The sequence below is a fragment of the Physeter macrocephalus genome, chromosome 9 (assembly GCF_002837175.3).
Source record: "Physeter macrocephalus isolate SW-GA chromosome 9, ASM283717v5, whole genome shotgun sequence".
Taxonomy (NCBI): domain Eukaryota; kingdom Metazoa; phylum Chordata; class Mammalia; order Artiodactyla; family Physeteridae; genus Physeter; species Physeter macrocephalus.
The window spans coordinates 43,008,883-43,031,028 of record NC_041222.1 but is presented as its reverse complement, the minus strand read 5'-3'; the positions used below and the strand labels follow the sequence as shown (position 1 = coordinate 43,031,028).

Genomic DNA, 22,146 nt, shown 5'->3' with positions numbered 1-22,146 from the left:
CCCGTTCTGTCTCCGCGCCTCGCTCTCTGCACCGGAACCCGCGCCCGAGCCCGGGGGCGCCCTGCTCCTCGGCCCCCGGCCCCCAGCCCCCGACCCCGAACGCGCCGCGGCCAGAGCGCGCCCGGCTGTGGAGCCGCTCGCAGCGGCGGGGGCTTTGGCGGCCGCTCGCGGCTCAGTCTGGCCGGAGGACGGGCGCGGAAGGAAGGGGAAAGCGGGGACACACACCCGCCGCGGCGCGCGCGCATTGCACACTCGCAGCCGCGCGCCCCCGCCGAGGCGCGTCGGGGGCGAGTTTGGCCCCGCGGCTCGGGCCCCGGCACCTGCCCGCTCCTCGAGCTGCGCCCGGGCCCCGCCCCGCCAACCCTCCGCCCCTCCCGCCCCTCGCCTGCACTGCTCTCCTTTCGCCCGGGGGAAGCGACAACGTCCCGATAACTTGCAGACTGTGGCGCAACTGGTCTCGACACCGGAGGCGCCCGAATGCTGTCCGGGTGAGGTAAGTTTCCTGCGCGTCCCCGGCCCCTCCTCCCGCGACCCTCTTTCTGGGCTCGAGCTTGGGGGCTCTGAGTCTCGGATGAATCCTGGAGGTCTCTCGACGCTCTCACTTTGTCCGCCTTGTGCTGGAGGTAGGGTGTAGGGGGTGCGTGTGGCCACCGAAGCGGGACCTTCATTCCCCCGGGCCACGGCTGCGCGCTCCCCGCGGGCACCCACCCGCTCACCACCCGGATCCCCGGAGCCGCAGTGACACTCGGGGATCACTCTGGGTTCACTTAAGCAGGAGCCCCCTCCCCTTTAATGAGAGCCAGCTGAGTTTGGCTGCAGAAAGAGCGATCTCCCACCACCCTTCCCCGGTATTAAACAGGGGAAAACTTGTTAGGCGCCCCTGGGATCTCAAGAGGGGCTTGCGAGTCAGTGTTTGGTCATTTTTGGCGCCGGAGCCGGCTTGAACAGGTGCGGTATGGTTCCAGCTTAAATGCAGCAACCGACTTCTGCATTTCCCCTGCTTCTCTCCCCTAGCCCCGTCAACGTGACGCTTCAGCAGCTGGGGAGGGGGGTGGGAGTGTGGGGCACCGGAGAGGGAGAATGCTGGGGTTTGATTTGCCACACCGGTGCCAGGAGTCACCAAAACAGCAGACAACAAATGTCTGCTTATCGTTCATCTATGCAGATGAGCCTGTTGTCAGTTCTTACCAACCCCCACCCCCGGCTCACTTGTCTCTGGTGCCCAGCGTGGTTGGCTAGAAACCTGTTCCAGAGAAGTTGTTTGGATAGGCTGATGAATTCTTTCTTCTGATCAATTGAAATCAGGTTTTTCAGCAAGGAAATGCTAGTTACTCTGATGCCTTGTTAAAGGCAGCGTACTGCAGACCCAAAATACCGGCCCCCGCCCTTACTATTTTTCTATGACATTCTCAGCCTGCCAGAGCCCCTAGCTCTAAGGTGAATGACCCTTGAGGGACCGGTTGGGCCTAAGAATGTGTTAGTCTCCTGCAAAGAAGCAGCAGTCTCCCCATCAATACTACTGGGCGTGGGTTTGGGTAACCCTTGTTGCCCCTCCCATGAAAAGCATCCACCCAGACTTCTGTCTCATTCTATGTAAAGGCTGAAGTGTTCTGCAGTTGTTAGGAGTGGAGAAAAGCCAAAGGGTTGGATTCATTACCCCTCTAACGTGATGAAGTAGAATAGTGTTCATGGAAGCTTTTGTCAGAGCGTTTCCAGTCGAAAGGGCCCTAGAAAAAAACCTTTCTTAGTCAAGTCCACGCCAGTGGGAAGTTGAGTAAGCAGCAAACATGATCTCTGAGCTGAGGGAAATGGTGCGTTCTTTGGAGACTTAGGAAGACTGATGAGAAAGCTGGTAAGTCTGAGACTGAATGCATAATGATGTCTTAGTTGAGGAGGAAAACTGTTAAAAAATAAATAATAAAACCATGTTACATTTTTGTCCGAATTAAGACTAGAGGGGTTTGGTAATAATACCTTACGTTTGCATCAATGCCTTGCTATTTGTAATTGCTTTTTAGTACTCTCTGAAAAGCATTTAATTCTGTCCATTTCTGAGGGAGGCAGGGCAAAGATTATTAACCATATATTCACAGGAGGAATGTGAGGCTCACAAGTTCAATGACTTATCGGGGTAACAAGTGGCTGGAATTAGAGTTGAAGCTGGGGTTCACCACCATTTCAGGTGGTGATATCACCACCACCACCACTATCATCACCCAGTGTTAGTTCTGTACTTGTATAAGGTTTTTACAATGGCCAGACTTCTGCATTTACTGTGGTCTGTACTGTCTTACTGTGAATTACTGTTCACATCTCAACAGATGAGGAAACTGAGGTTTAGACAAGTGATTAGTTTTCTATAGTATAGTGTCTAATCTAGTAGCTTACAGGACTAGAGCTCAGCTCCTGATGTCTAGTCCTTTGCTTTGTAGATTATGCCATTGTTCCACTTGTGATAGCAATGAGGACACATCATGGGATACAATACATGCAATACACCAGAGACTGTTAAGCATGCCTGCTGGTGTCCTGGGTTCTAGTTCTGGCACTATATTTGGCTGTATAACCTGGACCAAATTCTACCACCTTTGAGCCTCACGTCTCCCACATATAAAACAAGAGGTTTGTATTATTTTTCTCTTTCTAGTTTTATCATTCTATAATGCTTATCAATATATTTGTAATCCAGTGGTATCATTTTTCTCTAGGGGAAAGAGAAATTTTTCACCCTGTATTAACTAAGGGATTTAGCAAATAACCTATTCCACCTGTATTCTAGTTTACTCCCCCGTTCCTCTTCATCGCATACCACTTAATGAAGGGAGAGAAAATTCCAAGTGCACTTTAGCTTAGCATCTGTATTGTTTAGTATTATTTTTTGATTTGGAAATATTCTCAGGGGCTGAACTACTCTAAAATAAATGTCAAGATTCACCTGAATATTCCAGACAGTCAACTCATACCTTTGTTTATTTATTTATTTTTTTGGCTTTGGGGCTTGCATATAGTAAGTATTTAATGAGGAGTTCCTGAGTGAAGGAGGGAATGAAATCACTCATAAGGAAAACACATGCTGTAAAACATAGAAAGCATCTTATCATGTAAATTCCCAGCATCTGCTGACCCATAAGGTAATTTACCTACAAGAGGTATGCCTCCTGAAGCTGGCAGATGCAGGTGCCCCTCGTGTCTCTCCTTCCTGAATACATCATATAAAGAAGAGTTTTTATTTCTCTGTGTAGACAGTAGACTCACATCATCTGTGTCATGCTCTTTTGCTTGCCTCCCCCTGCTCCTTTAGTTGTTAGTAATGTGTAACTGGCTGAAATATACATTCCTAGAAATTGACTTGTGCCATTTTCTGAAAGAGTATGTCTTGAGATGAAACCAACCACTCTTATATTTGGGTAGATTTCAGCAGGTGCTAATACTGGCTCGTGGTTTCAGAGGGGGAACCTAATTAACAAAACCAACCTAGTTTCTGTTCCCTTTAAGAATCCTCTTCTCTTTCCACCCCTTCATCCTATATGCACAAAAGTAGTGTTTTTACCTTTAGAAGTATGATGACAAATAATTAAATATTATTAACAGATTCAGCCATTGGGGATTGAGGTAGATTTCTTTCTGATAAAGAATTCAAATATTAACTAGTTCAGAAACTCACACCTTTTATGAGTAAGACAGCTGAGGCTTGGAGAGGTGAATTGACTTGCTCATGGTCGAACGGATGTTTAGCAGGAGGACCAGGGCTAACATGGAATTCTTAAGGTTCTTACTCAAGGTTTTGCTAGGGGTTCTGTGGTGAAAGTGCATTTTTGACTTCTAGAAATCATAGAGGTTAACAGAAAATTTCTGTTTACTAGTAATTAATGAGTTGTCACATTTTAACATTGTTTAGTGTTTATATTTTTATATCTTCTTGTCCAAGCAGATAATTAAGGAGACAATGTCCATTTTCATCCATTCACTGTGATTCTCTTGGCTTATATATGTCCCTGGACTCAGAATTAATACTTTACTCCAACCAGTGCTTGGGCAGAGAGAACTATTTGAATAGAAATACAAATGTATGGTGGTTTTCCAGGCTTCTCTTCCTGGTTAATAAAGCCAGAAGCCAAAGGTGGCCTTGTCATACCTTGGTAAAGTCATAAATATGTATACATTTCATTTGCATTTTCATTTTACTTGTACTTCTGTTAAATGGTGAGTCAAAACATTTAATATGCTGGAAAATAATTTTTTTTCCTGTGGCTGGAGCCTTCATTAGTTACTCTGTAAAACATCAAGCCTGAAATGTATTTGTTGCAGAAACATGTTCTCTTTATATCAAGTACATTAACTGGGGTTGGAAGGAGTCCTTTTATTTTATTTTTTTTAGAAGCTGCCCAGTTAGAACTGTACATTATGTAGCTCAGCTGTTCATTTGTGGACTTATCTATGGCAGTTCTTCTAAATGCCAGGGAAATCGGGGAGGGAGGAAACCTAGCCTTTTGTTTTATTTAGTATTTTTCTTTTTTTAAACAAATGTTAAACTTAATCTCTTGATGACATTTTTGAAGTACTGTGTAGTCAAAATTGGCTGCCATTGATGAAGCATTTTATTCAGTCAGGTTCCTTTCAGTATAAAAGATTAGGGCAGGGAAACCAGGCTTGATTTTGTGTATTCCATTCTCAGTTGCATCTACTAACTTCATCAGAGGTGTATAAGGAGATGATATAGGAAAACACAGGAATCCTACCCAAATTAGGTTACTCTTGGGAAGATTTGAAACATAATAATTGGGATGTTGTTACATGTCTAGTCAACTGGCAGTTCCTTGATATTACCATTTTAAGTTAAAACAAACCCCTGTTTAAAAGGACAACTCCATGAAGTGTGTATTCTTCTTGTAGAAAGTCTTCTGTGTTGTTTATGGGATGAATTAAAAATAGGTGTGCAGTATGTCTGTGGGAGTTGACATAATGGGTGAGCAAGTTCTTGAGACCTGTTTCTCTAAGAGTTTTAGAAAGTCAGTTATAAAATTGAGTATTGTATTGAACTATACAGCATTGTGTGTGCAGTATTGCTCCCACTAAAAATGGGCTTGTGTGTCTTTCAGTAGAGGTTCTTCAGGCAAGGGTTGGGCTTGCAAGCCCTGGAGGCCTGGAAAGTATAATTACCTGGAGTTGGAACTAAAATCCCAGGACTAAAGACACAGGACTGTAGAATATTCCTCTATTTTGTAGGAGAAAGGTGATATCTAAGACTTTGCCATCCAGTAATGCTGAGCAAGGGGTTTAGGAGGAAGTTATAGTTAGCCGTAAAAATGTGTTTCTTTGCTTCATAGACTGGCACAAGAAATGCAATAGATTCTACTTACTGGGTGGTGGATTTTCTTTTTTTTGCTTAAGTATAGTTGATTTACAATGTTGTGTTAATTTCTGCTATACAGCAAAGTTATACATATATATTCTTTTAAAAATTCTTTTCCATTATGGTTTATTAGAGAATAGTCAGTATAGTTCCCTGTGCTGTACAGTAGGACCTTACTGTTTATCCAGGGTTTATCCAGGATTTTGTCCACCATAATCATCTCTTGATCATTTGGTCATGACATTTGTTGATAAAGTAAGGAAACAAAACAGTAGCAATAAAAAGAAGCAAGACCATGACCCGCTTGAGGAAGCGGTAAGTGCATGATAGGTGTTTAGCTAATATTTGTCAGTGGGAAAGGTTAGGCATCATGTTTTACCTTTGTATTCTTGGAACTTAGCACTTTGCGTGGGAAATGGTGGGGATTTAATAAATGTGTACTGAACAATGTATGAATTTACATGATATCACTCTTCCAAACCTTGGAATGTTTTATAATTATTCTGATTTTATTATTTTCGAGACCATTTTAGAAATGTCAGGCAGGCTGATAAACATTAGTTTCAATAGTTTATAGTGGTCCTTCTTTTTACATCATAAATGGTATTTATTCCCCAGCCCTCCAACTTTTTTTTAACCAATATGCCTAGGAATGATTTTTTTTCTCTTCCTTAACAGAAATAATAATCTAAGTATGAAATGTATTATTCTCTTTACTTTTTATAAGTATCAGATAAACATATTTTTAAAGCTCCCAGGGTGGCTTAAGAGTGAATTTGGCTCAGGGTACACAGACAAGAATGGACTTTAAGCTTCTCTAAGTTAATCAGTTTAAATGTCACCTCCCCTAGGGGCTTTCTCTGATCATCTAACCTAAAGGGGACCTTCTTCATATGCTTTCTTCACCTATCACAGTGGATACTTATACATTTATGTATTTTACTTGTTTATTTTTTATCACCTCTACTCAAATTCACACTCAATTTATAAGCTCCTTGAGGGCAGACGTCATGGTTCGTTAACACTGTTTTTCAAGAAAGTGCTTGACATATAGTAGGTGCCCAGTAAACATGTAAATGAATGAATGACTAGGTCCCATCCATCCTGTCAAGATGAATTGAGCCACCATTGAGGTCACTCAAGCCAAGCAGGTTGTGCTGTGAAGACGGTTCTTAAAGGCTGGCTATGGCAGGTCCATGAGAAGGACAGCTAGGTCCTCCAGAAGAAGGAAACAGTGCTTGATTAGGTGAATAGGTTCTGGCATGAGTATGAAGTAGTATCTCTATTTAAAGAGTTCTCACATTTTATTTACTCAAAAATGAATAGCAGGGGCTTCCCTGGTGGCGCAGTGGTTGCGCGTCCGTCTGCCGGTGCTGGGGAACCGGGTTCGCGCCCCGGTCCGGGAGGATCCCACATGCCGCGGAGCAGCTGGGCCCGTGAGCCGTGGCCGCTGGGCCTGCGCGTCCGGAGCCTGTGCTCCGCAACGGGAGAGGCCGCAGCAGGGGGAGGCCCTCATACCGCAAAAAAAAAAAAAAAAAAAAAAATGAATAGCAGAAAACAGATAAGTAGAAATTATGAAGCATAAGACAAAATGTTCCAAAACTATTAAAATAAGGTCTGAAAGTACCTAAATCCCAAACATATGTAATTCCTAATTAAGACACCTTAGTGATAGTATACAAGGCAACATCCTGTGACACTCCAGGTAAAAACTTCCCAAGCTCAGCTGGTTTTTCTTTAAATGTTAGAAACATCAATAGCCCGGTCTCAGGGAAGAAGCCGGGACAGTGGTTCTCAGGTGTGGCTCCTCGACCACCAGCATCACCTGAGAACTTGTTAGAAATGCAAATTCTCATACTGTTCCCCAGGCCAGCTGAATCAGAAACTCTGGGGATGGGGTTTAGCAATCTGGCAATAGGTGATTCTGATGCACACTCAATATTGGCAGGAAATATTAAATCCATTGCTCAAAATCTGCGCCTCCTGAAGTGCTTGTATTCCCAAGTGAATTTCAGGATGTATGGAGAGGGTGCCATCTGCCTGCTCCACTAGAAATACCAGAGGAGAAATAAAGCCAGTCTTGGCTTTTCTCACATCCTTGTGGATCACAAGAAAACAATTTCATATGACTGGATTGGGTATCTAGGACTTTAGATAGTACATAAAAGCTCTGGGTAGTCATTGGCCCTGCCAAGTGATGGTTATTCCCAAGGCTGGGAGATGTGGCTGAAGAGGGATAAGACACGCTCCATGCGTAGCTTATATTTGGGTGTTGCTTCAGTAGGACCCCAGGTGGAGGAATGATTTCGGGAGCTAGTGGTTGTCTAGGAAACAGTGGCTTACTGACATTTCTGAATATTTCAAGTCAGTTCAACATACTAGATACCGATGGACCCCTTGGCCAGGACAGTACCAGGTGCCATGGGGTATACAAAAAAGTACAAACATGGCTGTGGCTCCACTGTGCTGAGAACTTGCTCTGTTCCAGGCCCTTCTCAAGTGCTGTTTCTTTCATCTCCACCATGCTCCTGACAGTGGGCTGCAGCATCCTTGCTGTTAGAGGAGGAAATGGAAACCTAATCAGGCAGGTACACGCTCATAGGTACAGAGCCAGTAAGGCAAGGTTCCATCTCTGGCTTTTCTGATTTTAAAGCCCACATTCTTTTCTCTGCTTCATGCAGTTGTGCCTCGAAATGTAGTTGTGGTACAAGAGTTTAAAAAAGGAGGACACAAGTGAATCTAAAATGTGTATCTCCAACCTAGGCCTCTCTGTGAGCTCTAGATTACATAATTGACATTGCACCTGGATATCTCAGAGGCACCTCAAGTTTTTCGTGTCCAAGACCAGAATCCTGATTTTTTCTCTTCATACCTCATCCTCTTGCAAGATTGCTTAGCTCTGTAATGGGCACAACTAGCCACTACCTCGCACAAGGCAGAAACTTGGGATCCATCCTTGTCCCCGTCCTTTTCATCCACCACATCTAACCCATCATGCATTTCTATAGATTTTGCTTGCTTAAAAGCTCCCCCATCCGTCTGCTTCTCATTGTTTCTGCTGATTCTGTCCTAGTCCAGCTTCTCATCTCTCTGCTGGATTCTAGCCATTGCCTCCCTGGGCTCCTGAGTCCACCCTGGCTCTCCTCTAATCCATCATCCATACTGCAGCCAGAGCAATTGAAATGGCTGGAGAGGACCCTAGACTTGGCTGGCTGGATCCTTACCTCTCACACCCAGCCGGGCCCTCCAGGAAGCAGATACATTTTGGTCCCTGAACTCTTGCACAGGCCTGAGGACTTACTCTTCCAAACAGCATCCTACTCTGATGCTTTTGCTCCCTGGAATGTGGTCAGGCCACCGTCACAACTATAGTCGGCTGCTCTTAAAGCGACAGGATGAAGACTCCAGTGTGATCCTAGGGACCCGCCCAACCCACACCGAATACCAAGATTTTAGAGTGGTCTGGAATCCCGAGGTGTACTCTTATTCTAACAGGAACCAGAGACTGCTATTTAGATAAGAGAAGAGCAGTTGTTGAGTAAGGAGTTAGTTGGAGGCCAAAAACATTATCTTTGATGTTCTAGGTATTTTTAGGATGAATACGAGGCAGGATTGTAGGATCCTACAGAAACTAGTTAAAAGAAATTAGCCTCAGCTAAGCATGCATTTAATCTTTGCACGTGGCTTTTTCAGTTACTTGGTGTCCCTTGACTGTAAATAATTGAGAAGTACCAAACTGTCTTAGTCAGTTCGGGCTGCTGAAACAAAGTAACATAGACTGGGTGGCTTGCAAACAACAGAAATTTATTTCTCACAGTTCTGGAGGCTGGAAATCTGAGATCAGGGTGCCAGCGTGGTCAGGTTCTGGTGAGAACCCTCTTCCAGGTTGCAGACCACTGACTTCTCTTTGTGTCGTCATACAGTGGAAAGAGGGCAAGAGAGCTCTCTGGGGTCCCTTTTATAAGGACACTAATCCCATTCATAAGGACCCCACCTTCATAGCTCTGTTACTTCCCGAAGGCCCCATCTTTAATACCATCACACTGGGGGTTAGGATTTCAAAATATGAATTTGAAACACATTCAGTCCATTACACAACCCTTTATGGCCAACTCAGTGCCCTTTAGGAAGCACATTCTATGTTGAAACCCAGTACAGACATAAAAATAAAAATATAAATAACATATTCAAAATAAAGCTTTTCATGGAGCAATACTTAGCTATACTGTGTGAAATGTGCTCTAGTATTTTCTGGTAAGTTCCATCCCACCTCCAGACTCTACCAAACACTGATCATGATCCACAAAATTGACTTTACTCCCCACTGATGGGCTGAGACCTGCAATTTGGAAAGCAGATCTATCCGATTGTCCCTTCCAGTGCTGCCTGTGCAGAAGCTCAGACCAGAGGTGTGCATTCATTGAGGAGCTGAGTGTGACTCCTCCTCCAGTGCTCTTTCCATCCCTGTGAGTTCAGGGAGGGTTGTGAGTTAACAACTCCATAAGGCTCCCTCTGCAAGTTTTTTTTTTTTTTTTAAACATCTTTATTGGAGTATAACTGCTTTACAATAGTGTGTTAGTTTCTGCGTTATAACAAAGTGAATCAGATATACATATACATATATCCCCATATCCCCTCCCTCTTGCGTCTCTAATTTCTGTCAAAAAGCATTGTGAAATTGGGAGAGTAGGCATCTGATAGAGCTTGGCGTTGGGGGAAAGTAACTCATAAAGCCACCTTGTCAGTTACATAGGATAAATAGTCTACAATGGTGAACTATGACCTTTAAACTGGGGCAGGGCTACATTTTTTCATATACTGTTCACCCTAAAGTTCCTAATAATTTATTTTAGCAAGAATCTAAATAGTACTTTAAGAAAAAAGACCTCACTTAAAAAATATGTCAAGAACAATTTGACAGTGTGGTTTTTTTCTGCCTGAAGTTCATTGAGACATCAAGCCTGCCAATTTTAACTGGCTGTTCAAGCACAAAATGAAAGGAGCTTAAAACAGGGAACTCTTAGGTACTCAGAACTTTGGGGCAGGCTGTTTTACTTCTAGAATAAATCTCCTGATTGCTGAGAGTTTGCTTATTTAAGAATAAAAATTTATTATAGCCAATTTTTGTATAGAAAATTTTCCCGAAGTTGTTACAACCTTCCCTGATTCTTTAAAAGATTATACAGCATAGAGTGTGTCTCTAATGTAATAAAGTGATAGCTTTCAGATTCATTCACGGATACAAGGCTCTTTGCACCTGTACCAAACGGCCCCGCTTTGCTGTTTTTGAAAATCTTACCTGCCTTTTCTTGATTTTTTGTTTTGTTTTGTTTTTTGATGCTATTTCTATGGCTTTCAGCAGTGATAACCCTTCACTCACTCATTTGCTACTGAGAATCTGTTGTGATCTTGGGAGCCAGATAACACCCATATTGTCTGAACTGTGTTTCCCAAATAGACTCATCTTATGCATTGACTTGAAATTTATTTTAAGAAAGAAAAAAGCGGTTTTCGAGGGAGGGTCTCAAGGAAGCAACCTTTAGTTCTTTCTCATTCACTTAGTTCCCTGGCCAATAAAGAGCATGTTTCTCTTATGTCTTGTTTTTGTGCTGTTCAGGTAAATAAAGTGCTTCCTTTTTAGGCTGAGATATTCATGGTTTCTTTTTTATTTGTATAAAATATTTGTGTTTACTACATTATGGTCTAAAGCACACTTTCACAGACTTATTTAATTTAAACAGAGTGGTAATTGATGGGTGTTTTGGTGAGAGTTTCATTTTTAATATTTTATGCCCTTGGAGGTTATAAATTACCAAAGGTTATTTCATGTCCCACTGGAGAAATTGCATAGAAACTTCTATTGTATAGGACTTCTGATGTCCATCTTCTATTGGAAAACTAACTTTAATACCTACAATAAAGCAAATAAGGTGCATATGAAAATTTTAACTTGTTTTTAAGAAGTGATGTGAGCCAGAGTGTTCTTAGACTTATGAATTCATCATATGGAAACAAACAGTAGCGTCATTGCTTTGGCAAGCTCTATTTAAATGACTCCCTTTACTGTTTTTCCTAAGACATGTAGTTTAGGCAGAGTGGTGAAGGTTTATGGAAAATGAGAAATCAGTCTCTCATGCTAAGGATTAAGAGAGAAACATGCCTTTGCTTATATTTGTTTATAAAAGATTGAATGGAAATGCAGCTTTTAAGATTTGTATGGAGTTGGGCTTCACTATTTAGTTTTGCAGTTTCTCAGAAAATTCCTCTCCTGCGTGGCAATTTATAATGTAAACATGATGCATCATTTCATTTTGTGCAAACTATATGTAAGGAACAGTCACTTTCCACATATGTCAGAAGACTCCTGGCAGCATTTTAGAGTCTAAAGTATCCTCCACAAGCCCTAGCAGCTTTAGAGACAGTCGCCAGCACTCCCTGACAATCCGTTTTTATTGTTTTCTTCATTATCTGCCTCTTGTACTGGAAAGTGAACTTCCACAAGGGGAGGGACTGTGTTCTGTTGGCTCTTGTATGCCTAGCACCTAGAAAAGTGTCCAGCGCAGCTGGCTCTCAGTTAACGTTTATTGAATGAATGAATGATTTTCTTAAGCCACAACTGTCTTTTCTTCAACTTCCTAGGTCCCTCTTCCTGTGTAAAATGTTAACAGTCTAGCTTCTAGCCTTCCTGCTGCTTCATGTTCCTTTCCCAATGAGTGGCCTTGTTCGTGGCCAAATTTTAGTCTTTTTTCCATCTCTTGCTTTATGGTCTGTTACATTTAGAACCATTTAATAATTCATGCCTCACTCTCTCTTAGCTGCTTATCTGCTCTTGTGAGCCCAACTCTTGCCTCTGTCAAAAGTCCCTATATTATGAAATCTGAGCTTGTGCCTTTCAAAAACCTGAATCTGTCTCCTTCCCCAAATTCTAGATTTTCATCAAAGATACCCTCTTTTTTTTCTTTTTTTTAACCTACTTTTGAAATTTCAGCAATCTTTATCTTGCTCGTCTTTGTTTCTGTGCAGCTACCAAGTCCTGAGGAATTTTTTTTAAAAGTTCTCTTCCATTTTCACGTGTATTTCCTATATTAAATGCTTCTTACCTGGACTATGGTAGCAGCTTCCCCAATGGCCCCTGTACCTCCCTCTCTCTCCCCCTTTAGTCAGTTATAATACTTGCTACCAGAGATTATAATTTCATCACCTCCATGCCCCCAAATCCTTAGATGCTTTGTTATGCCCCAAATCTAAGTGCCTTGGTTTGGTCCATAAGACCATCCACAGTTTGGCCCTAGTTCTCTAACGTCGTCATTGTCATCCTTGTAGTAGTGACAGCAACTACCATTTCTTAAACTCTTACTCTGTACCAAGCCCAACACATAGGAAGAAATGAAGTCATAAAGGTTTGTCGTATGTTTGGGTGTGGAGGTGAGGAGAGAGGCCTGGGATGGAGACAGCGTTATGATCTCTTGCCAGTGATTAAAGCCATGGGATTAGACGAGGCTTCTGGAAGGGTTTGTAGACCAATAAGAGAACATGTCTGAGAACCAACATCATTCCCTGATCTTCCTTTGCAATTTCATTTCTTTACACCTTGGCTCATTACATTTTTCTCTTACTGAATCTTCTTCCGTTTTCTTCTCCGTTGAGGGAAATGGCATCAGGCTTTCATGACACCACATATATCCCACTTCTCTGATCCCCACACGTGCCCAAGAGTGATTTCTCGGGCATGCACTCCCTTTGGCATTCTTGCTCTTACCACTCTCTTGGAACTTTCCCTCAAGGCTGACTTTTCATTTGTTCTCCACTTAGCTCTCCACGCAGGCTCGAGTCCTGACAGCAGGGACCACATCTTCTCCCGCTTCATGTTTCCCACCCAGCCTGACAGCTCCAGTGTCTCCTTCACACTAGCTGCTCCTACACCTTTTTGTTTATTTTCATTCTTCTATAGAGAAATAAGGGAAAATGTGAACAACTCCAAGTTCTCTAAGGATTTAGAGCAGTTGAGGTCCCTTGAACTAAATTGAAAGTGCCTGCTTACAATAAGTTTGTGGCTAGAAGTTTCTGTTTCTCACTAAACAAACAAAAAAGAAACTTAATTAGCAATAAAGTCCATAAAACCAGTGCAGAAGTCTTGTCATTTATCATTCTCACTATTTGAAACTTCAGAGGAAGAGAATATATCTTTTGGCAGCTCCCCTACAACTACCATTGCTTATTGCAAGCAGAGTTTACCTCCAGGTTTCACTGGGTTGTACTTCCTGTGTTTTTAAATAACATTTCACATACATTTGCACAGGCTGAATCTGGGTACAGTGAGAGATCTGTCCCTTAGAAGCAGGGATTCTGGCTTATCCTGTCCCTCTCCTGATACTTTGGTGACCTATGGTCAAGTGGCTTGACCTTTCTTGTACCTTTTTGTTCTCATCTGTGGAATGAGAATCTGTACACTGGCTCCTGGCCTAGTTCAAAGGTATGTTGTGAGGCCAAATGGAATGATGGCCTTAGAGGTTCTTAGAAAAAAAGCATCATGCACATTACTTTAGAGAATTTATTTCATAAGAATTACGAAAGGAGGTCAGGCTCCAGACAACCACCTTTATAGCCCACGGATAAGGAAATCTGAAGCAAAGGTGGTAGCATCTACTGTGATGGCATTCCCATAAAAGAAGTCTCCTCCGCGTCCCCAGAGGCCAAGGGTGAAAGTGGGACTCTTTGCTAAAGTCTGTCTGATCAGAGTTACAGAATTTAAACACACCCTCAGCATGGATGAGAAGAGCAACATACTCTCATCTTTAAAAAGGGATGGATCTTGGATGTGGAGGTTTGTTGAAGAAAGCAAAACTCATGTTTACTTGTTAAAGAAAAAGAATGCCGGTCGATTAATCTATGACAAAGGATGTAAGAATATACAATGGAGCAAAGACTTCAGTACGTGGTACTTGGAAAACTGGACAGCTACATGTGAAAGAATGAGATTAGAACATTTCCTCACACCATATACAAAAATAAACAGATTACCTAAATGTAAGACCTGAAACCATAAAAATTCTAGAAAAGAAAGTAGGCAGAACACTCTTTTGACATAAATTGTAGCAATATTTTTTTTGGATCGGTCTCATAAGGCAAAAGAAATAAAAGCCAAAATAAACAAATGGGACCTAATTAAACTTAAAAGTTTTTGCACATCAAAGGACACCACCAACAACACGAAAAGACAGTCTACTGAATGGGAGAAAATGTTTGCAGATGAAATGTATGAGAAGGGGTTATATCCAAAATATATCAAAAAAACAAACAACCTGATTAAAAATGGGCAGAAGACCTGAATAGACATTTTTCCAAAAAAGACATACAGATGGCCAACAGGCACATGAAAAGATGCTCAGCATCTCTAATCATCAGTGAAATGCAAATCAAAACTGTATGAGATATCGCTTCACATCTGTCAGAATAGCTATTATCTAAAAGTAAATAGCAAATGTTGTTGAGGATGTGGAGAAAGAGAATCCTCATACACTGTTGTTGGGAATGTAAATTGGGGCAGCCACTATGGAAAACAGTATGGAGGTTCCTCAAAAAACTTAAAATTGAACTACCGTATGATCCAGCAATTCCACTCCTTGGTATACTTCTGGAAAAAACCAAAATTTTATTTTGAAAAGATACATGCACCTCAATGTTCATTGAGCAGCATTATTTACAATAGCCAAGACATGGAAGCAGCCCAAGTGTCCATCAACAGATGAATGGATAAAGAAGTGTGTGTGTGTGTGTGTGTGTGTGTGTGTGTGTGTGTGTGTGTGTGTCTGTGTGTGTGTGTGGTGGAATATCGTTTAATCATAAAAAGAATGAACTTCTGCCATTGGCAACAAAGTGGATAAACCTAGAGAGTATTCTTAATGAAGTAAGTCAGACAGAAAAACAAATACTATGTTTTCTCTTATATGTAGAATCTAAAAAAAAAACAATTGTGTATAATGAAATAGACTCACAGATATAGAAAACAAGCTAGTAATTACAAGCGGGGAGAGGGAGAGGGGGCAAGATAGAGACATGGGATTAAGATATACATACTACTCTGTATTATATAGATGAGCAACAGGGATGTACTGTACAGCTCAGGGAAATATAGCCATTATTTTGTGATAACTTTAAATGGAGTATAATCGATAAAAATATTGAATCACTGCTGCACACCTGAAACCAATATAATGTAAATTAACCATATTTCAATTTTTTAAAAAAAACGAATGCTGGTGGGCAGCAAATAATTCATATGATAGAGTCCAAACTAGGACATGATGCTCAATGTATTAAACAAGTTCGTTGCTTATTCAGTTTAGATTGAATGGTATGTGGTGGTCATTATCACCCCTAATGCTGTGCCTCACATACAAAGATGGTCAGTGTTTCAATTAGTGCCTATTTAGATGGAGTAGGAGAAGCTCCTAGAGGTCATTCAGGAAGCATTTTTAATACCTGTGGAATCCTTAAGGTTGCTTGAGGTTAACTGGACATTCCTCAAATGCTAATAAAAACTTCAATTAGTAATATAAATATAGTTCAATGACCTGTATCACATGGCAGAGGGGTTTGACTGGAGTCACTGATGTAGGTAATACCTGATCAAAAGTGAGGGGAACTCAAAGAGTTTAACATCATTGGCGTAGGGGTAACAACATTGGATCTGTAGTCATGACATGGGATCTGCAGTAAGAGACCAAAATCTTAACTCCTTTCTTAGCCTGGCTGTGAGCATACTGGCATAATCATAATTATACAGGTGATTTTTCTCAGTTTTCTGCCCTTAGAGTCGACTATGGACTAAGTATGGTGGACTTGGTTATGTTGGTAGGCTAGATTGCAAATTGTAGCAACCTCAACAGAGTAAAAGTATAGCTGACAGAAGGTAGAATGTGGAAACAGAGGAAAGAGTTAAGTGTGCTAATATTCTCACCTCCTAAAATGGGGAGTAACATATAGTTGTTAAAAGTTGGTGGGGGGACTTCTCTGGTGGTCCAGTGGTTAAGACTCTGGGCTCCCAATTAAGGGGGCCTGGGTTCGATCCCTGGTCGGGGAACTAGATCCCACATGCATGCCACAGCTAAGAAGTCCTCATGCCACAACAGCCTAAATAAATAAATAAATAAGTATTTCCCACACACCACAATGAAGAGTAGCCCCTGCTCACCGCAACTAGAGAAAGCCTGCATGCAGCAACGAAGACCCAGCACAGCCAAGAATAAATAAAATTTAAAAAAATAAAAGTTGGTGGAATTCTGGAGTTGTGCCATCTTGCATTCCTATTGGTGGCATATGAGAGTTCCAGTTGCTCCACATCTTCATCAACACTTGGTATGGTTAGTCTTTTATTTTAGATATTCAGATAGGTGTATAGGGGTAGCTCATTGTGGCTTTAAATTGTACTTCTCTAATGGCTAATGGTGTTGAGCATTTTCTCATGTGTTTATTTGCCATCCTTATATTTGGTGAGCTGTTAAACTCATGTATTCATTCTGGTAACTTCTTTTTTGTAGTATGCATAGAATTTTTTACAGAGACAATCATATTGTCTGTGAATAAAGACAGTTTTACTTTAAAAAAAAGTTGGTGGAAACACACATGAAGACCTGAATACTTAAAATTGCAAAGGTAATGAACAGAGGAATTAAAACAATGATATATATTAAACTTCAGATGGAAACCAGGGAAGTATGAGGAAAGTCCCTGATATGAGTCAAGAACAAGAGATTTAAGCATGTTATCAAGAGTTATGGAGATAACCGAGACCAAAATAGAAAATTTTAAGAATGGTTGTCTTGGGAGAATGGAACTAATGGCAGGAATAGGAAAATCAAGAAATGGTGACTCTCATGAGGTCCTTTATGTTATTTGATACATTACCTCATACGTGCATTTCTTTGATAAAAATAAATCATTGGGGGCTTCCCTGGTGGCGCAGTGGTTGCGCGTCCGCCTGCCGATGCAGGGGAACCGGGTTCGCGCCCCGGTCTGGGAGGATCCCACATGCCGCGGAGTGGCTGGGCCCGTGAGCCATGGCCGCTGGGCCTGCGCGTCCGGAGCCTGTGCCCCGCAACGGGAGAGGCCACAACAGAGGGAGGCCCGCATACCACAAAAAAAAAAATAAATAAATAAATCATTGGTATATTGGTCATTAGATCATAAAGATAAAAAGCAACATGAAATAAAACAGGTAGAAGGTGAGAGCTGAATATTATAAAATAAGAAATACTGGGGAAATAGTCTATGTTTAGAAAGCTGTATAAAGGAAGGAGGGGCCCTAAAATGGCAGTCATTGCTGATAGGTACCTAACACTTATTTGGGCACTTACTACGTTCTAGGTATTTTTTAAACAGTAGACATTCATTAACTTGTTTAATATTCACAGCAACCTGTGAGGTCGGTACTACTGTCATCATTTTATAAGTGAGGAAGCCATGGAGCAGAGATATAAGTATGTTATTCGAGGCCACACAGCCAGGTTTCAAAGCCAGGTGGTCCAGCTCCAGAACCAGCTCTTTTAACTATGATACTATGTGATGTCTTATGGTAGGATGAGGGGTGTAACACCCCACAGTACATACAGTGCATGCTCACTGATTCTAAGATGACTTGTTCTTTGAAGCTTTCTCCTAAAGAGGTACTTGTCTTAAGTTCACTAATAATTTAACAGATATTTGAGTGTCTCTTGACATGGTTTTAGGTACTAGGATTATTCCATTCTAGTGGGGGAGGCCAATGATGAAGATGTAGAATTTACATTTACAAAAAACCTGTGTAGAATTTAACATAAGATGCTGTAGAGAAAAAATAAAGAAGGATAAGGAGTAGACTGTTGGTAGTGGTGGTGGAGGAATGTTATTTTAGAAAGCAAGGTCAAGGAAGACCTCTCTGAGGGGACTATAATTGAACATTGTCTTAGCTCAGGCTGCTTTAGCAAATACACCACAGGCTGGGTAGCTTAAATAGCAAACATTTGTGGAGGTCCCAACAGATGTGTCTGGTGAGTGCCTGCTTCCAGGTTTGCAAATGGCCTTCTTCTCATGGTATCCTCATATGGGGGAGAGCAGAGAGAGAGACAGAGGGGAAGCAAGCTCTCTCATGTCTCTTCTGATAAGGGCACTAATCACATTTACGAGGACTCCACCCTCTTGACCCAATTACCTTGCAAAGGCCCTACATCCTAATAGAATATTGGGGGTTAGAATTTCAGCATGGGAATTTTGGGGGGGATACAAACATTCAGTCCAACACAAACATAAATCTAAATGAAGTAGAGAAGTGAACTATTCAATATCTGTTAATTATACTGGGAAAAGCATTCCAGGTAGAAGGAATAGTAAGTGCAAAGCTCTGAAGCAGAGCTCCTTTGGCCTGTTTGAGGAACTGTACAAATGGCCAGAGCTGAGGGAGTGGAGGGGAGTACTTGGTGCCCAGGCAAGTAGAGCCTCTTAAACCTGATAGTGACTTTTATTTTTAGTGCCCGACTGAGGCACTTTCCTTGCAGTTGTAGTTGCAAGGTCCTCCTTTACTCACCCTTCAATCATTAACAAGTAAATAGATAGGACCATCATAGTCATCACTCTTAAGGCTGTCACTCTTTCGTAGTTGCAAGGTCCTCCTTTACTCACCCTTCAATCATTAACAAGTAAATAGATATGACCGTCATAGTCATCACTCTTAAGGCTGTCGCTCTTAAGCCTATGGATCCTTTTCTTTTTAAAATTATTTATTTTATTTATTTTATTTTTGGCTGTGTCGGGTCTTCATTGCTGTGTGTGGGCTTTCTCTAGTTGCGGTGAGCGGGGGCTGCTCTTCATTGCAGTGTGCGGGCTTCTCATTGTCGTGGCTTCTCGTTGCAGAGCACGGGCTCTAGGTGTGCAGGCTTCAGTAGTTGTGGCACGTGGGCTCAATAGTTGTGGCTTGCAGGCTCTAGAGCTCAGGCTTCAGTAATTGTGGCACGTGGGCTCAGTAGTTGTGGCTTGCAGGCTCTAGAGCTCAGGCTCAGTAGCTGTGGCTTACGGGCTTAGTTGCTCTACAGTATGTGGGATCTTCCCGGGCCAGGGCTCGAACCCATGTCCCTTGCATTGGCAGGCAGACTCTTAACCACTGTGCCACCAGGGAAGCCCCCTATGGATCCTTTTTTCTTTTTTTTTTGTGGTACGCGGGCCTCTCACTGACGTGGCCTCTCCCATTGTGGAGCACAGGCTCCGGACGCACAGCCTCAGCGGCCATGGTTCACGGGCCCAGCTGCTCCGCGGCATGTGGGATCTTCCCGGACCGGGGCACGAACCCGTGTCCCCTGCATCAGCAGGCGGACTCTCAACCACTGCGCCACCAGGGAAGCCCCTGCACTCCTTTTTGTTTTGTGGATGATAGGAGGCTGGGAAGGGAGTTCATTCTGTTCCTCTTCCTCTTCCAGGGGCTCCTGTCAACTAGTCCCAAGGTAGAATTCTTCCTGAAGCTTCTGAAACCTTTGTGACACTGGAGTAAATAGGGAGGTGGAGGAGATAAGCAGCATTTTATTTGTACTTCTCTGACGGGACTTAACCGCCTTTCAGTGTGTATTTTCAGTTATTTGCAGGCGTGTCTTGTCTTCCCTGCTGAATTGAAAGTTCCCTGAAGGCAGAAAGAACTCTTGTTTATTATTTTTTTTATAAAACTTGTCCAAAGCAATTCCCTTTATCCCAAAGTCTTGCTGGCAGAATGAATTACATGGGTCACTTTTGCTTCATAGGGCTGTTCAAGGAGTATCTGAAAACTCTGTATTCATTTGGTTTTTGGCATATTTGGGATTCAAAGGAAATTCATTCCCCCACCATTTCTATCTTAATCCTCTGCTAGCATTTTCCCTTTTGTCTGCTTAGGAATCAGCTACGGCATGTTTTAGTCTTCATTCAGATTTTTTTTTGGAAACTCAGAACTATAGCTACGTACTGTTTGCAAAGGGACATCATTAGAGGAGGCACTGGTCCCAAATCTGATAGCTAAACCAGACATGTGGGTCTGGTAAACAGAAGCTGGTGGGGCCCAAAAGATGGGTAATTAACACGTCTAAGAGATGGAGGAAGGACAGTGTTTTTCCCTGGGCAAGGCTTTCTGCGACTGCTCAGAGTTCAGTAGCAGCTGGCATGAGAGTGACGGCAGGAACTGGGCAGAGCAGAGAGGTCTGCCTGTCCCTTAGGCAAAGCCTGGTAATTCTTGATTGGGTGGACGATTGATTGCTGGCTCAGTGTACAGGCATCCTTTAAAAGCTCATCGTCTGGTGGCGCTGCTAGTGTTGATGATGATGATGATGATGAAGAAGAAGAAATTGGAGCCTTATACCAATTTTGATGCTTTGCACCTGCTGAGGAGTTCAGCACTGTCTTCCTCTCGTAGAAAGGACAGTGGTTTAATTTAGCCATGGGCTACAAGGTGACTGTAAATACTCGTGTACTTGTGTAATTGAATTGGTGGTAACTTATTTTTAGAACTCTGCGAAGAAGCTGATCATCCAGCCACAAAATTGCCAGGGGGAAATGAGAAGCAAATGGCTGAAGAGGGCCTCGCTGTGTTGTCCGTGCCCATATGGGATGGTGCTGGGTTCTGGTTGCTCCTCTAGCAGGGTGCCTTGCCTCTGCCCCGTTTCCTCAAAGTGTATGAGCCAGCCTGGCACTGCAGCCCAAACTGTCCAGACTTGCATATTTTGTTTTCCTCTGTTGGTTCATTCTGTGTCCATCAGCCCTCCGACTGGTTCATGTGTGAAGAATGATGGCTAACCACAGTGCTTCCTAAAGAATTGGTTTTTGATACAGCTTTATTGAGGTAGACTTTATATGCCAAAATTTCACCTATTTTAAGTATGTATTCGGAAGACTTTTAGTAAATTTATACAGTGGTGCAACCATCCAGTTTTAGAACATTTCTGTCACCCCAAAAGTTATCTGCTACCCCTTTTGCAGCCAATTCACCCTTTCCCATTCAGCCCCAGGCAGCCCCTGAAAATGATTTATTTTTCAGTAAAAATGCAAATAAGGATTTTGGTGATGCACAAAGTCAGCATATATACAATGGAATTACTAAAATAAATCCATGGAGAGACATTTGCGCAAATAATTGCACATATAACACACTATTTCCTAAAGACTTTTTTTAAAGTGCTGTCTCCCATGAGTCCTATTGTCTATGCTATAAACAAACTCTGTGATTTTTAGGTTTTTTTGGGGGAGGGACAATTGAATAAAAATTGTCTCAGTCCATTTGAGGTCCACAGACCAAGGTTTTTTTTTTATTTTTTTAAATCCTTATTGGAGTATAGTTGATTTACAGTGTTGTATAGTTTTAGGTGTACGGCAGAGTGGACCAGTTATACATATATCCACTCTTTTTTTTTTTTTTAAGATTCTTTTCCCATATAGTCCATTACAGAGTATTGAGTAGAATTTCCTGTGCTATACAGCAGGTTCTTATCAGTTATTTATATTTTTTACTTAATTTATTTTATTTTTGGCTGCATTTGGTCTTCGTTGCTGCGTGCGGGCTTTCTCTAGTTGCGGCGAGCGGAGGCTACTCTTCGTTGCGGTGCGCGGGCTTATTGCGGTGGCTTCTCTTGTTGCGGAGCACTGGCTCTAGGCGCGCGGGCTTCAGTAGTTGTGGCACAGGGGCTCAGTAGTTGTGACTCGCGGGCTCTAGAGCGCAGGCTCGGTCGTTGTGGCACAGGGGCTTAGTTGCTCCGCAGCATGTGGGATCTTCCCGGACCAGGGCTTGAACCCGTGTCCCCTGCATT

At 42.4% G+C, this 22,146-nt stretch overlaps 2 protein-coding genes across 4 annotated transcripts in view; both read left to right on the top strand.

Annotated features, from left to right (window-relative positions):
* PIP5K1B (phosphatidylinositol-4-phosphate 5-kinase type 1 beta) overlaps positions 1-22,146 on the top strand; it is a 453,566-nt gene that overhangs the window by 107,262 nt on the left and 324,158 nt on the right. Inside the window, exon 1 of one of the 3 annotated variants that reach the window (XM_024126862.1) lies at positions 290-493. The exons of 1 other annotated variant lie outside the window; for it this stretch is intronic. The gene's annotated coding sequence lies outside the window, so the exon portion shown is untranslated. Of the gene's footprint in view, positions 1-289; positions 494-22,146 lie in introns of those variants that run through there. One more of the 3 variants, XM_055087149.1, reaches the window with a different exon arrangement.
* PABIR1 (PP2A Aalpha (PPP2R1A) and B55A (PPP2R2A) interacting phosphatase regulator 1) overlaps positions 464-22,146 on the top strand; it is a 79,204-nt gene continuing 57,521 nt past the window's right edge. Inside the window, exon 1 of the mRNA XM_007107174.4 lies at positions 464-493. The gene's annotated coding sequence lies outside the window, so the exon portion shown is untranslated. The remainder of the gene's footprint in view (positions 494-22,146) is intronic.